The 12,575-nt window shown below is 45.3% G+C and overlaps 1 protein-coding gene across 4 annotated transcripts in view; it reads right to left on the reverse strand.

The window, feature by feature from the left end:
* The window catches only part of FAM3C (FAM3 metabolism regulating signaling molecule C), a 59,878-nt gene extending 48,235 nt beyond the window's left edge, over positions 1 to 11,643 (reverse strand). Inside the window, exons 1-2 of one of the 4 annotated variants that reach the window (XM_043495687.1) lie at positions 11,283 to 11,371; positions 1,026 to 1,096 (exon numbers count right to left, since the gene is read on the reverse strand). The gene's annotated coding sequence lies outside the window, so the exon portion shown is untranslated. Of the gene's footprint in view, positions 1 to 1,025; positions 1,097 to 2,268; positions 2,545 to 11,282 lie in introns of those variants that run through there. The other 3 variants (XM_038395308.2, XM_038395266.2, XM_038395286.2) reach the window with 3 other exon arrangements.
* Between the last annotated feature and the right edge of the window lie 932 nt (positions 11,644 to 12,575).

A 12,575-nucleotide genomic window follows, 5' to 3' on the forward strand; every position in this document is an offset into this window, starting at 1 on the left:
TAAATAAATTATTGTTATTGCACAGATTATCTTTCAGTTACTGGAAAAATCAAATGCACTTCCATAGCACCTTCCAACTGAAGATCTCCAAGCACTTTACAAACACGACTTGCACTAAGCCTCAAACAATCCTGTGAGGATGGTTAAGTATTATCCCCAATTTTTAAATGGCAAAACTCCCACAGAAACTTCCAAAATTTTCAAACTAAAACGCCTAGAGATTCTGAGCACCTGCTGAGAATCCAATGAGAGGTTCAGGATTCTGATCCACTGAAAAAAATCAAGCCAGAGGTGTCTAGGTTTAGTCAAAGTATTAAAATTTTGGCTATTCTGACACTGGATAAGTAATTTAGGAAGCATTTGGCTGAACACTGGAACAAAGGAGACAGCGTTTTCTAATATTTATTGATAAGGCCTCAGAGGCTTTTAAGAACCACTGCAATATGTACTTCCGTACCTGTGGTGTGAAAGGGTTTTCACATTTTTCACTGATCTGAAATTAGATTCTGCCTGGAAACTTAGCAGGAAAAGATTAGGCTACTGAGCTATTTCCTATTTCATTCGCTCATTTCTTACCATTTAATAATGCATAAGAAACTCAGATTCAAGTTACTAGAGCCTGCAACCTGACTCAAACCTAACAGGACCCAACTACAAATGTCAAGTTCGCATTGGTTTGGAAAACAGACTCCTGAAGGCCCAGGTCGGCTCTCCTCCCCAGGCCTATGGTCATGGTGCTGCTTGACCTGCTCCTGCTGGACTCCACCACCACACTGTGCGGTGCTGTGTTTTCTGGGGAGCGCATGCGCCACGGAATCACAGAGCCTCATCCCGCAGTGCACACAACTACCGCCGTGCCAGCCTCACAGGAAGGAGAAGAGCCAACCCGAGCCCAAGAGGATCAGTTGTTTTCCAACCTGACACAAACCTGACATCTGTAGTTGGAAAATGACTCGACCCTCTTAGGCTTGGGTCAGTTTGGGTCTGGGTTAAAAATCAGGCCCGAGAAGACCGCTACAAGTTACCTTAAAATGCACACGATACTCAGACCAATAATGTAGCCTGTAACCATTATCTCCTTTAGATAAAAGGAAATCTGTGTGGAATGGAAAAGAATGTGTAAACGAATGGCTGATGCCTAATATAAGGCTTTATGAAACAGCTGTATACAACAGTACTACAACATCCCTGAGACTCTGTGCTTTTGAATGCTACAACAGTGAAAAAATCCTGTTATTTGTCTCTAGCACCTGTCTGTTACTATTTGCTTTACATCGTTCAGAAAACTCTCTCAACCCTACATAAGCCTGATGTTCAACCCCTCATGTTCGATGGGAGAGGGTGAACTTTCCACTATTCAAGCAACTTCTTTTGGCTTGTATTCAAAGTAGCACTCTTGAGTTCAGAGACCCATGTCCAGCCCTTCTCTGCCATAGGTAGGGTGACTATGATATTCTGCTTAAAGTTTTAAGGGAGTAAGAGTTAGTAGTGAGGATATTAAATGAAAGGAAAAAATGGAAAGACGTGAGAAACCTTCCTTCTCTCCACACAAAGAAAAAGACCAAGACCTTAAAATATCAACAGGCACTTTCAAGAGTAGAGAGGAAGTTGGTGCTAAATGTTCACTGCTTACACTAAGAGTGAAACTTTCCTAGCATATCCATCACAAGCTATACAAAATGTCCAGATGACAAGTAATTGGCCATGAGGAAGCACATGACACTGTAGGAGATCACTATCGGTGTAGGCAACTGAGAAACCTCCTGAGAATCCCCCCCGCCCACCACACACACACACACACACACACACACAATTTATTTAAATATGCAGCTAAATGCAGAATCCCTCACCCTCAATACAGTAAAAAGAATAGGAGTACTTGTGGCATCTTAGAGACTAACAATTTTATTAGAGCATAAGCTTTCGGGGGCCACAGCCCACTTCATCAGATGCATAGAATGGAACATATAGTAAGAAGCTATATAATATATACACACATACAGAGAAGGTGGAAGTTGCCATACAAACTGTAAGAGGATAATTAATTAAGATGAGCTATCAACAGGAGAAAAAAAACTTTTGTAGTGATAATCAAGATGGCCCATTTAGAAAGTTGACAAGAAGGCGTGAGGATACTTAACATAGGGAAATAGATTAAATATGTTTTTTTCTCCTGCTGATAATAACTCACCTTAATTAATTAGCCTCTTACAGTTTGTATGGCAACTTCCACCTTCTCCTAAGGTATCCCTTGTTTCCCTTACTCACCAGGACCTAGTTCCAGTGATGACAGGGGCTTTTTGTCCGTACCAGGCCTGCAAACCAGTACTGTCTTGAGACTGGTGAAAGCTCTTGCCCTTTTCCTTCCAGATATTGCATAGGACAATACAAATGGCATTAGGAATACTGGCATTCAAATGGGTATGCAGGTGAGTGCCATCTTGCCTTCAGTTGGCGAAGTGCACATTCTGTCACCATCCTGCAATGCTATGTGTGCAATTAAATCTCTCTCTTCCAGGTGCTCTTGTATCATGGTAAAGCGTCCTGAGCTGTGGCAGCAGAGAGGAAAAACAACAGTGGGCACAGACACCCCATTCATAACCATGTTATTTGAATGCAAAAGGACTTCATTCTCGCCTAACAAGAAAATGCCAAATCACCTCGGCACCCTTGCCAGTGCATCCCACACTGTTGTTAATAAACTTGCCTTTATGGTTGGTCATGTCATAAATATAAAGGGAAGGGTAACAACCTTTATGTATGCAGTAAAATAAAATTCCTCTTGGCCAGAGGTACAGAATCCCCTTACCTGTAAGGGGTTAATCAGTTCAATTAACCTGGTTGGCACCTGACCAGAAGGACCAATGGGGAAAGAAAATACTTTCAAATCTGGGGCAGGGGGAAAGGCTTTGTTTTTGTGCTCTGTATGTGTTCTCTAGGGAGACAAAGAGATCCAGCTCCTATTGAATGATACATCTAAATTACAGGAATAGTAATAGCAAGGAAATGCGTTAGTGTATCTTTTGTTTTAGCTTGTGAATTTTCCCTATGCTTAGAGGGAGGTTTATCCCTGTTTTTTGTAACTTTAAAGTTTTGCCTAGAATGGAATCCTCTGTGTTTGAATCTGATTACCCTGTAAAATTACCTTCCATCCTGATTTTACAGAGGTGCTTCTTTTAATTTTTTTTTCTTTATAATAAAGTTCTGTTTTTTTTTTTTTTTTTTTTTTTAAAGAATCTGATTGGTTTTTAGAGTCATAAAAACCCAGGAATTTGGTCTGTTCTCACCTGTACCAATTGGTGAGGATATTATTCTCAAGCCTCCCCAGGAAAGGGGGATGAAGGGGTTTGGGGGGAATATTTTGGGGAACAGGAATTCCAAGTGATTCTTTTCCTTGAATATTTGTCTAGCTCACTTGGTGGTGGCAGCGAATACCGTCCAAGGACAAGAAGGGATTTGTATCTTGGGGAAGTTTTAACCTAAGCTGATAGAAATAATCTTAGGGTGGTCTTTCTTGCGGGTCCCCTCATCTGTACCCCAGAGTTCAGAGTGGGGAGGGAACCCTGACAGGTCAATACCTGAATAACAATCAAGTAATATCCTTTACAGTTAACATATTTGTATGTTCCTTGTGGTAAGCAAACCATGGGCACACATGCACCATCAATGATCCTAGCACCGTTCAGGAACCCCATTCTCTCAAATCCAGCTATTACTTCAGGCACAATAGTTATGTCCATCACTCATAGGTAATTAACAGCAATAACTGCCTCACAAATCACCACCACCACACCACTAACTGTCAACTTGCCAACACCAAACTGGTTAGCTATAGATCTGTAGCAGCTAGAGGTAGCCAACTTCCAGATGTGCTAACATGCCACTTCTGGACTGGTACCAGCCACCCTTATTTTGGATATTCTGGTGCTGGAAGATTGGGCCAAGCTCCTAACAGATCTCCATGAAAGTGGCCGTCCTCACGCAGAACTTCTGGAGCCATTGGTATTCATCCCAGGTTTGCATGACTGTGTAGTCCCGCTCTGTGTTTATGGTCCTGCACCAGATGTACTGGTCTTCACAGGGGGAAATCTACAGCAATTACAGCATGCATCAGCTGTCTCCACTGTGCATAACAGCATCCAGCCAGCATGATCATCTAAAGACCTGCTGATGCCTCCTGAGGGTCACCAGCCACTGCTGAAATGATGTCAACCATGCCCCATACCTTCAATCCAAATCCTGCTCCAATAACAGCACAGCCAAAAGCAGGAACAGTTCATCCACTGGTGCTGGATCCATGACTTAGCACCAGCTGGAATGGACAGAAGTGAGAAGTATGCACAGCTGGAAGTCCCTCAGTTTAAAGTGCTGGAGATTGAAGAAAACTTCTGCACAGGTGCTCAGGAAGGACAGACAATTTCTTCCACACCACACATGAAACAATTCCTAGAGGGACTCGAGTTAGTCAGGTGTAAAAACTGTGGAATTCACCCAGAAATATTAGCTGTGAACCTGAGTTACCTGCAGTGCCAGTGTGGATGTGGCTACAAGGGTATGAGTCAAGTGCAGCTCTGCAGAGTGGGTGTCTGCAGGCAGACTTGGCTAATCCGGGTACCAGAAAGCTTGAGACAGGGAGGATTTTATTTATTTTAATACTATGAGAAATATATTTAGAAGTTGAAGTGTAGCAGCAACTACCACCTATTTGATAGCTCACAAAAAACCGCACACCACCACTAGGGTGTTTTAATATATTCTGAAGTATACATAGCAAATTATAGCAAGGTTTGTTCAATCATTCCATAGTAGCTAAGAACAAAATAAATGTGTTAATTAAAATCAGAAAGCAGTTACTTGCCAACCCACTATTCCCACTGGTAAAAAGCATGACTAGAACATGCATACACTGTATTATAATCATATTATGTACGTATTTGTTTTTTGTATCGCTGAAAATATCTAGCTTTGTCAGGATAAGCATCCCCATAAAGCACTGGGTCCTAGTAGCTAGAGACACCTCAACAAAAATAAAAGAAGTCATTACAAATACTTTCTATTGCATCAAGCCCAAGTTTACTGCAGAACAAGCGATTTATTCCCCCAAGCTGTTGAAGAATGATCAAATCCCAGTGAATGGTATCAGGACAACATTGTAAGAATTAGATCCACACTTTTTAAGAATGAAATTCACATGCTGCTTGGAGAACTGATGCAAACACATGATTCACATAAATGCATGTGGAATACAAAGAGACTAGTCACACAAGGGAAATCTATATCTTTTGCAAGGCTGAGGAACTCACAGGAGTATCCATGCAACCACTGAACAGGCCATTATTTGCGGGAAGGTGTGCTGCAGTCCCTGAAGCAGGGGGATAAAATCCTAAGCAGCTCCAGTGGCCCAAAACCCTCATATAAGAGGGTGCAGAGAGGCAGTAACCACTATTCTAGTCACTGGGTGGGAGTTGCAAGTTGAAAGGGGCTGCGCTGAGTTATGTTCTGCCTACAAACTGATGGTCAAATTTAATTATCCCATACATAGATCATCATGCCAAGCCTAATCATATGATCTGTGAGAGGAATTAATTTCACATCAAATACAGTTCCTATATACAGTTCTTTCTTAATACTTAGCTTAATATGTGGTTCTTATATACAGTAGAACCTCAGAGTTAAAAAACACCTCTGGACTGGAGGTTGTTCATAACTCTAAAGTGTTTGTAACTCTGAACAAAGTATTATGGTTATTCTCTCAAAAGTTTACAACTGAACATTGACTTAATATAGCTTGGAAGCTTTACTATGCAGAAGAAAAATGCTGCTTTTAATAATCTTAATTTAAATGAAACAAGCATAGAAACAGTTTCCTTACCTTGTCAAAAAAATTTTAATTTCCATTTTTAGTAGTTTATGTTTAACACAGTACTGTATTGTATTTTTTATTTGGTTTTGGTCTCTGATGCTGCATGACTGCATACTTCTGGTTCCAAATGAGGTGTGTGGTTGACCGTTCAGTTCGTAACTCTGGGGTTTGTCACTGTAAGGTTCTACTATAGCACTTTTCCTACACATATCTCAACGATCTTTACAATACTACACAATTATACTGACCCCTATTTTACTGATGGTGAAACTGAGGCAGAGAGGTGAAGAGACTTTCACAAAATCACGCACCAAAGTAAGCACACAAATGGGGGGAAAAATTACAGGATTGAGCCCTGAAATCTAATCCCTCCTACCCTATTTATAATGAAAAAATTAAATCCTAGTATGAACATGTAAATCTTGAAAACTAAATCTGCCTGAAATTTTGACTCAGTCCTGCAGCCCTTAGTCACATAAATCATCCCTTTGAGTTTAATGGGATTGTGTCTGCAAGGATTAAACAATCAAAATTTAAATTAACAAATTCTACTGAATTAAAATACAACATTTTAAATCAACATTTCCCTCCCACCCCCATCTGGCTCTGCCAGTGATTGGTGTCTTAACTGTGACTGATTTATATACTAAAATAATCTAGATAGTGAACTGCTTATTTTTGTGACTATACACTACCAAACCCATCATGAGCATTTAACAAGCAGTAAAATCCCCCAAGCATTATGCCCTATCACCCTATACAAAACAGAAAATAAGGATTCAGAACGATTGCTACACACAAATTTCAGAAAATATTTTACAAATATTTATCATTAAACTCCTAAACTCTTTCTGTAGTATCCTTCTCTTCTTAAAATATTGCCATTTATGCTTCTAAATCGAGTTCTCTCCTATATGCCCTGTCCCACCTGTGCCGGATGTAGAGCTGCTCTATGAATACCATATAGATACCTGCTTATTAGGGTCTTTACTGTATGGTTTCAGAGTAGCAGCCATGTTAGTCTGTATCCGCAAAAAGAAAAGGAGTACTTGTGGCACCTTAGAGACTAACAAATTTATTTGAGCATACGCTTTCGTGTGCTACAGCTCACTTCATTGGATGCATGCAGTGGAAAATACAACAGGGAGATTTTACATACACAGAGAACATTAAACAATGGATGTTACCATACACACTGTACAAAGGTGAGCAATTACCAGCAGGAGAGGGGGAAAAAAAAACCTTTTGTAGTGATAATCAGTTTATCTTCAGGCTCCTTACAAAACTTGTTTTGCCACATGGGCCCTATGTTGGGAGCCAGCAGATAAATTGCACTATCAACAGTTAAAATGACTCTTTGTCCAGAGGGCAGTCCTGCTGTTGCTGGGGAGCTGTTCAAGCTGACACCCAGGGTCTGCTGGGGTGTCTAAAGAAGCTAGGCCTATCTGGCCCACAATCACAGAATGGTATGGCTTTAACTAAGAGGGACTGTTAAAAATATTTTCTCGAAGTGCTTTATTCCTATTATTAAGATTAAACAATACTTTGGTTTAAATCAGCTGTTTGGTGTCAGACTCCCAAAGAGAAGAACAGGTGCCAAATCCAGTCAGACTTGGCTGGGAAAACATGCCTGAAACACGGGGTAGTACCACACCTGGTCTAAATGTGGGAGAAATATGGAATTCTACCCCCGTGAGGTAAAGATACAAGGTCTAACACTTTAAGAGGTACACTCAAACAGAGGACAGAGATGCAGCTAGTCCTCCAAGCGTACCACCACTCATTTAGTTAAGCATAGAGACAAACTTGCCATGAAATTAACAGAAAATTATGTGTCACTGAAGCCTCCCCTCGAGCCTTTGACATTTAGCTATCACACACAGGTATACTCTTGACTAGTGAGAAATGCCAGCGCATCTGTCTTACTTAATTTCTGTGATATGTTAAAAGCAACTGGTATGTGTGTATTTATGGTATTTATAATCTGAAAGGAAGAGGCTGGATGGAGACGATACAGTCTTTACTGCTAGAAACTTTGACCTTGATCCAACTATCAGCTATTGATTGCACTCTGATTCCAGCACATTAGGGCTACCAGTACTGCTACAGCTACTAAGTACTATTTACGTTCTGTTGTATGGGGATTAGGTTAAATGCTTTAGTGTTTAGTAGCAGAATGATTACAAAAATAAAAATAACTACAAACCTAAAAAAAACCTTCCTCACAAATAGTAATCCTACTGATATCAAAAGGACCACTAGAGTGTGAATAAGCATTTGCAGTATAGGTGCCTACTCCTTTAGACCTCAACCCTACAAATACTTATGCATAGCCTTTATTTCACTCATGTGAGTAGTCCCATTAATTTCAATAAGAATACCCTGGTGAGTAAAATTAAGCATATGCACAAGTGTTCACAAGATCAGGGCCTTAGTGAATTATTTCTATACCACAAATGCACAATTGAACTCTATAACTTAATATAAAATATTATCTGGTTATCCAGTGTTTTCAGTCCTTGACAAGCGAGTAATTTTAGTGTGAGCCATTTAGATGGGTTCATGTATTTTTATGTAATTATTATTAAATAACTGTTCACATTTATATAATGCTTTTCATCAGTTATCAAACGCTTTTGTAAAAGTAGGTAAGTATCATTCTACCAGTTTCACATGTGGGAAAACTGGAGTAAAGACCAAGGTCCCATAGATAGATAGTGGCTCAGGCAAAAATGGAATCCAGGGCAGACAGGGCTTTACACTATCTAGTCGCATGTAGCTACTATAGTGACAGATGCTCAAAGATATAGATTTATTATCTATATTTACCTTTCTACTTTACAATCACAGAAGTAGAAAAACTGGAGATCAAAGTGATGTATTAGGTCATTTAGACCCAGATCCTCCAATAAGGTCCATGAGGATGTACCCAACTGCAGAACTGGTTCCTTAGCTCATTACCCTGCCAACGTAGGATTGGTCCCTACACCAATGTCTCTAGTGCAGGGACGGGCTAACTTTTTGGCCAGAGGGCCACAACAGGTTTTGGAAATTGTATGGAGGGCCAGTTAGGGGAGGCTGTGCCTGTGCCCCCGTCCCCATCTTCCCCCCCTTGCTTCTTGCCCCCGATGGCCCCATCCAACCCCGCACCTGTTCCCTGACAGCCCCCCAGGACCCCTGCCCCATCCACACACACACACACACCCCGCTCCTGTTCCTGACCACTCCCAGAACCCCTGCCTGCCCCCCACTGCCCCATCCAAGCCCCCTCCTTCCTGACTGCCCCCCCGGGACCCCTGCCCCCATTCAACCCCCACCCCCCCATTCCCTGCCCTCTGAACGTCCCAACCCCATCCACACCCCTGCCCCCTGACCACCACCTCAAACTCCCCTGCCCTCTATCAAACTCCCCCTGCTCCCTGCCCCCTTACCGCGCAGCACAGAGCACTGGTGGCTGGCCACGCTGCCCAGAGCACTGTGCTGGTGTAGTGTAGTAAATTGATCACCGTAACTGCTACCAGTAGCACATTCCTACACAGAGCAATTTAATACATTGCACAGGCAGCATGGTGCACTGAGGCTGCGGGGGAGGAGGAACAGCGAGGGAGGGGCCAGGGGCTAGCCTCCCGGGCCACGAGCTCAGGGGCCAGGCAGGAGGGTCCCACAGCCATAGTTTGCCCTTTGCTTTAGTATTTTGTTGAATGTCAGGTTAACCATAACCATAAAAGTTCATCAATACAAAAGTTATTGATTATTTCCATGATCAGTTAAAGAACATTTAATAAAATGCTATTTTAAAAAATTACTTTTTCTTCTTTACAGCAGTATTTCCTCCTTCTCCCACAACATAAGGGCTTTGTCTATATTAGAAAACTGACAGAGTTAACATAGTACAATCCCCTTCGTATGAACACAGTTCTATCAATATAATGGCACTTTACACTGGCTTTTCTATTCCCAGACAAGAAAAGGTACAACTATGCTAGTATGATATATTTGTATGACTGTCTCCACAGTAGGGCTTTTACCAGAGTAAAGTCACACTGGTTTAAAAAAAAAAAAAAAAGTCAGCCCCTTAAGTGACATAGTTATACTGGTTTCAGAGTAACAGCGTGTTAGTCTGTATTCGCAAAAGGAAAAGGAGTACTTGTGGCACCTTAGAGACTAACAAATGTATTTGAGCATAAGTTTTTGTGAGCTACAGCTGATGCATCCGATGAAGTGAGCTGTAGCTCACGAAAGCTTATGCTCAAATAAATTTGTTAGTCTCTAAGGTGTCACAAGTACGCCTTTTCTTTTTATAGTTATACTGATAAAACTAGGCTAGGTCTTTAGGGAAACTAAAGCTTTTCACTGTTGGATGATTGATGGCATCAGAACTGGCATCAGGCTACAAAGTCACATATGAGGAAAGTTGAGCTGAGAAGAAAAATCATGCTTACTTATTATGCATCAAAGATAAACTGTTAGGAATGCATTTCTACAAACAACAGGATAAAGATGTGAAGAGCTAAACAAAGGTACACAATTCAAAACTGAAATGGAAGGGCTAATTCCATTTTTTTGTTAAAGTTGTTTTGTACCAATAGCAGCTGACTGCAGACAACATTAAAAAGCAGAAAAGCCCTTTCAGTTTACACCTATTAATACTGAAGTCCTAAATCACTGTAAGCATACCCAGTCAAAAGTTACCAGATATCTGCACACTTTATCTCCTCTCTGCGAGGAATGCATCCATAGTACTAGTTTGGGAAGCGCCCAGCTCTCTCTCTCCACCTGAGCTACCTCTCTCCACACACTTCATCTCTCATTCAATGGCCTCGAGCCCCCCCAAACTCTCATGTCCATCCTGCTCCGTCCTTCGGTCCTCTGCAAGCTTAAGTTTACAGTCATTTGTCCCTTTTGTTTTTCCCCCCCACATTGGAGCAGGGGGAGATACAGAGAGCTGGTGTAGATCCCCCCCCCCCTTTTAGGAGCGCGAATTGGTGGGGCAGCGGCCCCAAGGAGGAAACTGGTCTGTGGAGAAAGGGAAGAAGAGCCAAGGGCGCAGGGCTGGAGGGCGGTTTATTGTGCCGGCAGAGGAGGCAGCCAAAGGGGAGGAACAAGGGGCGCAGGCCCGGGGGTGAGGAAGGGGGAAGCGGGACTCTGTGGGCGAAGGGGGACAGCGGCGCAGGGCACCTCCGAGCTCCTGCCGGCCCGAGCGGGAGGTGGGAACGTGGCAGGCGAGGCGCAGCGCCGCTAGCGCGCAGAGGGCAGCGGCTGGGGCGGAGCAGAGGGCACCGGCTGGCTGGGAGGAGGGCGGACGCTCGGGGGGGGGGGGGGTGACCTGGCCGGGCAGGCGCCGGGCGAGGCGGGGGCGGGTTGCGCAGGGTCTCTGAGCCGAGCGGGAGGCCAGGCCGGGACGCGGGGAGGCCCTTACCTGCGCTCCGGCTGGCCGCCCGGCCCCTCCTCACTCGGCGGCGGCAGACTCGACTCGCCCCGGCTCGGCAGGAGCCGAGAGGGCGGCGGCGGAGGAGGAGGAAACCGAGCGCTCCTGCGGCGACAGACGCGGGGGGGGGGGGGGGAGAGAGCTCGCCCGCCCCCTAGCGCTGGCGGACTCCGGCCAGAGTCTGCTCCACGGCCTGCCCCGCCCCCCGACAGCCCCTCCCCCACAAACCCGCCGACCCCCCCCCCCTCACTTCATGCCCGGAGGCGTCTCCGCTGCCCGGGCTGCTGGGCGCGCCCCAGCCGGGGGCTCCTAGCTGCCGGGCCGGGGAGGGGTCAGGCGCTGCCCTTTCCCTGCACGGCTGCTCTTGTTGGGGAGCTCAGACCCCCCCCCCTCCGTTGGTCTCAGGGCTTCGGCCTCCCGTGGCTCCAGCTAGGGCTCGGGGTGCCTGGGCTTGGGGCTTCCCCACCCCAGCCCCCTGCCACGCTCCGAACCCCTCGGTCCCACCCAGTCCAGAGCCCACACCCCAGCCCCCAGCCCCAGCCTGGTGAACGTGTGTGTGTCGGGGGGGGGGGGGAATGGAGTGAGTGGGGCAGGGCAAGGCTGTTTGGGTTTGTGTGATTAGACACTTGGCAGCCCTACTTCCGCCCCCCGACGACTCCTGCCCATGGGGGCTCCTGCCAGGGCTCCCGGCTTCCATCTCCCATGACTCTGATCAGGCCTCCGGGCACCCCGACTTGGGGCTTCCGCCCCCTGTGACTCCAGCCGAGGCTCTGGGTGCCCGGGCTCGGGGCTTCCGCCCTGCAGCTGGGACTCGGGGCATCCAGGCTTGGGGTTTCAACCCCTGCGGCTGCAGCCGGAGCTCGGGGCACCCGCACTTGGGGCACCTGGGCTTGGGCTCTCCAGCCCCATGGCTCCTGCTAGGGCTCAGGGTGACGAGAGTCAGGGCTTCCGCCCCTGGGGCTTTTCCTGGGGCTTAGAGCACCCATTTTTCTGGGGCACCCCAAATTGGCCAGGGGCCCTGTATTAATCCTCCAGTGGCCGGGACTAGCAGCCACGAGCCCCCAGTTGGGCTGCTCTCAATAGCATGGGACCCGCCTTCGCCTCTGGGAACCTCCTCTAACTGCAGGAAGCTCAGCGGCTGCTCCCTTCTGAGCCCAGCTCTGAAAGCAACGCTGAGGGTGGCAATCCTGTGACCCCACTATGACAATACAGTCCCATTTTGGGTTGGGACCTTCAGGGTTACACCACTGTGAAATTTCAGATGTAAATATTTTTAATCATTAA

Source organism: Dermochelys coriacea, chromosome 1 (assembly GCF_009764565.3).
Source record: "Dermochelys coriacea isolate rDerCor1 chromosome 1, rDerCor1.pri.v4, whole genome shotgun sequence".
NCBI lineage: Eukaryota > Metazoa > Chordata > Testudines > Dermochelyidae > Dermochelys > Dermochelys coriacea.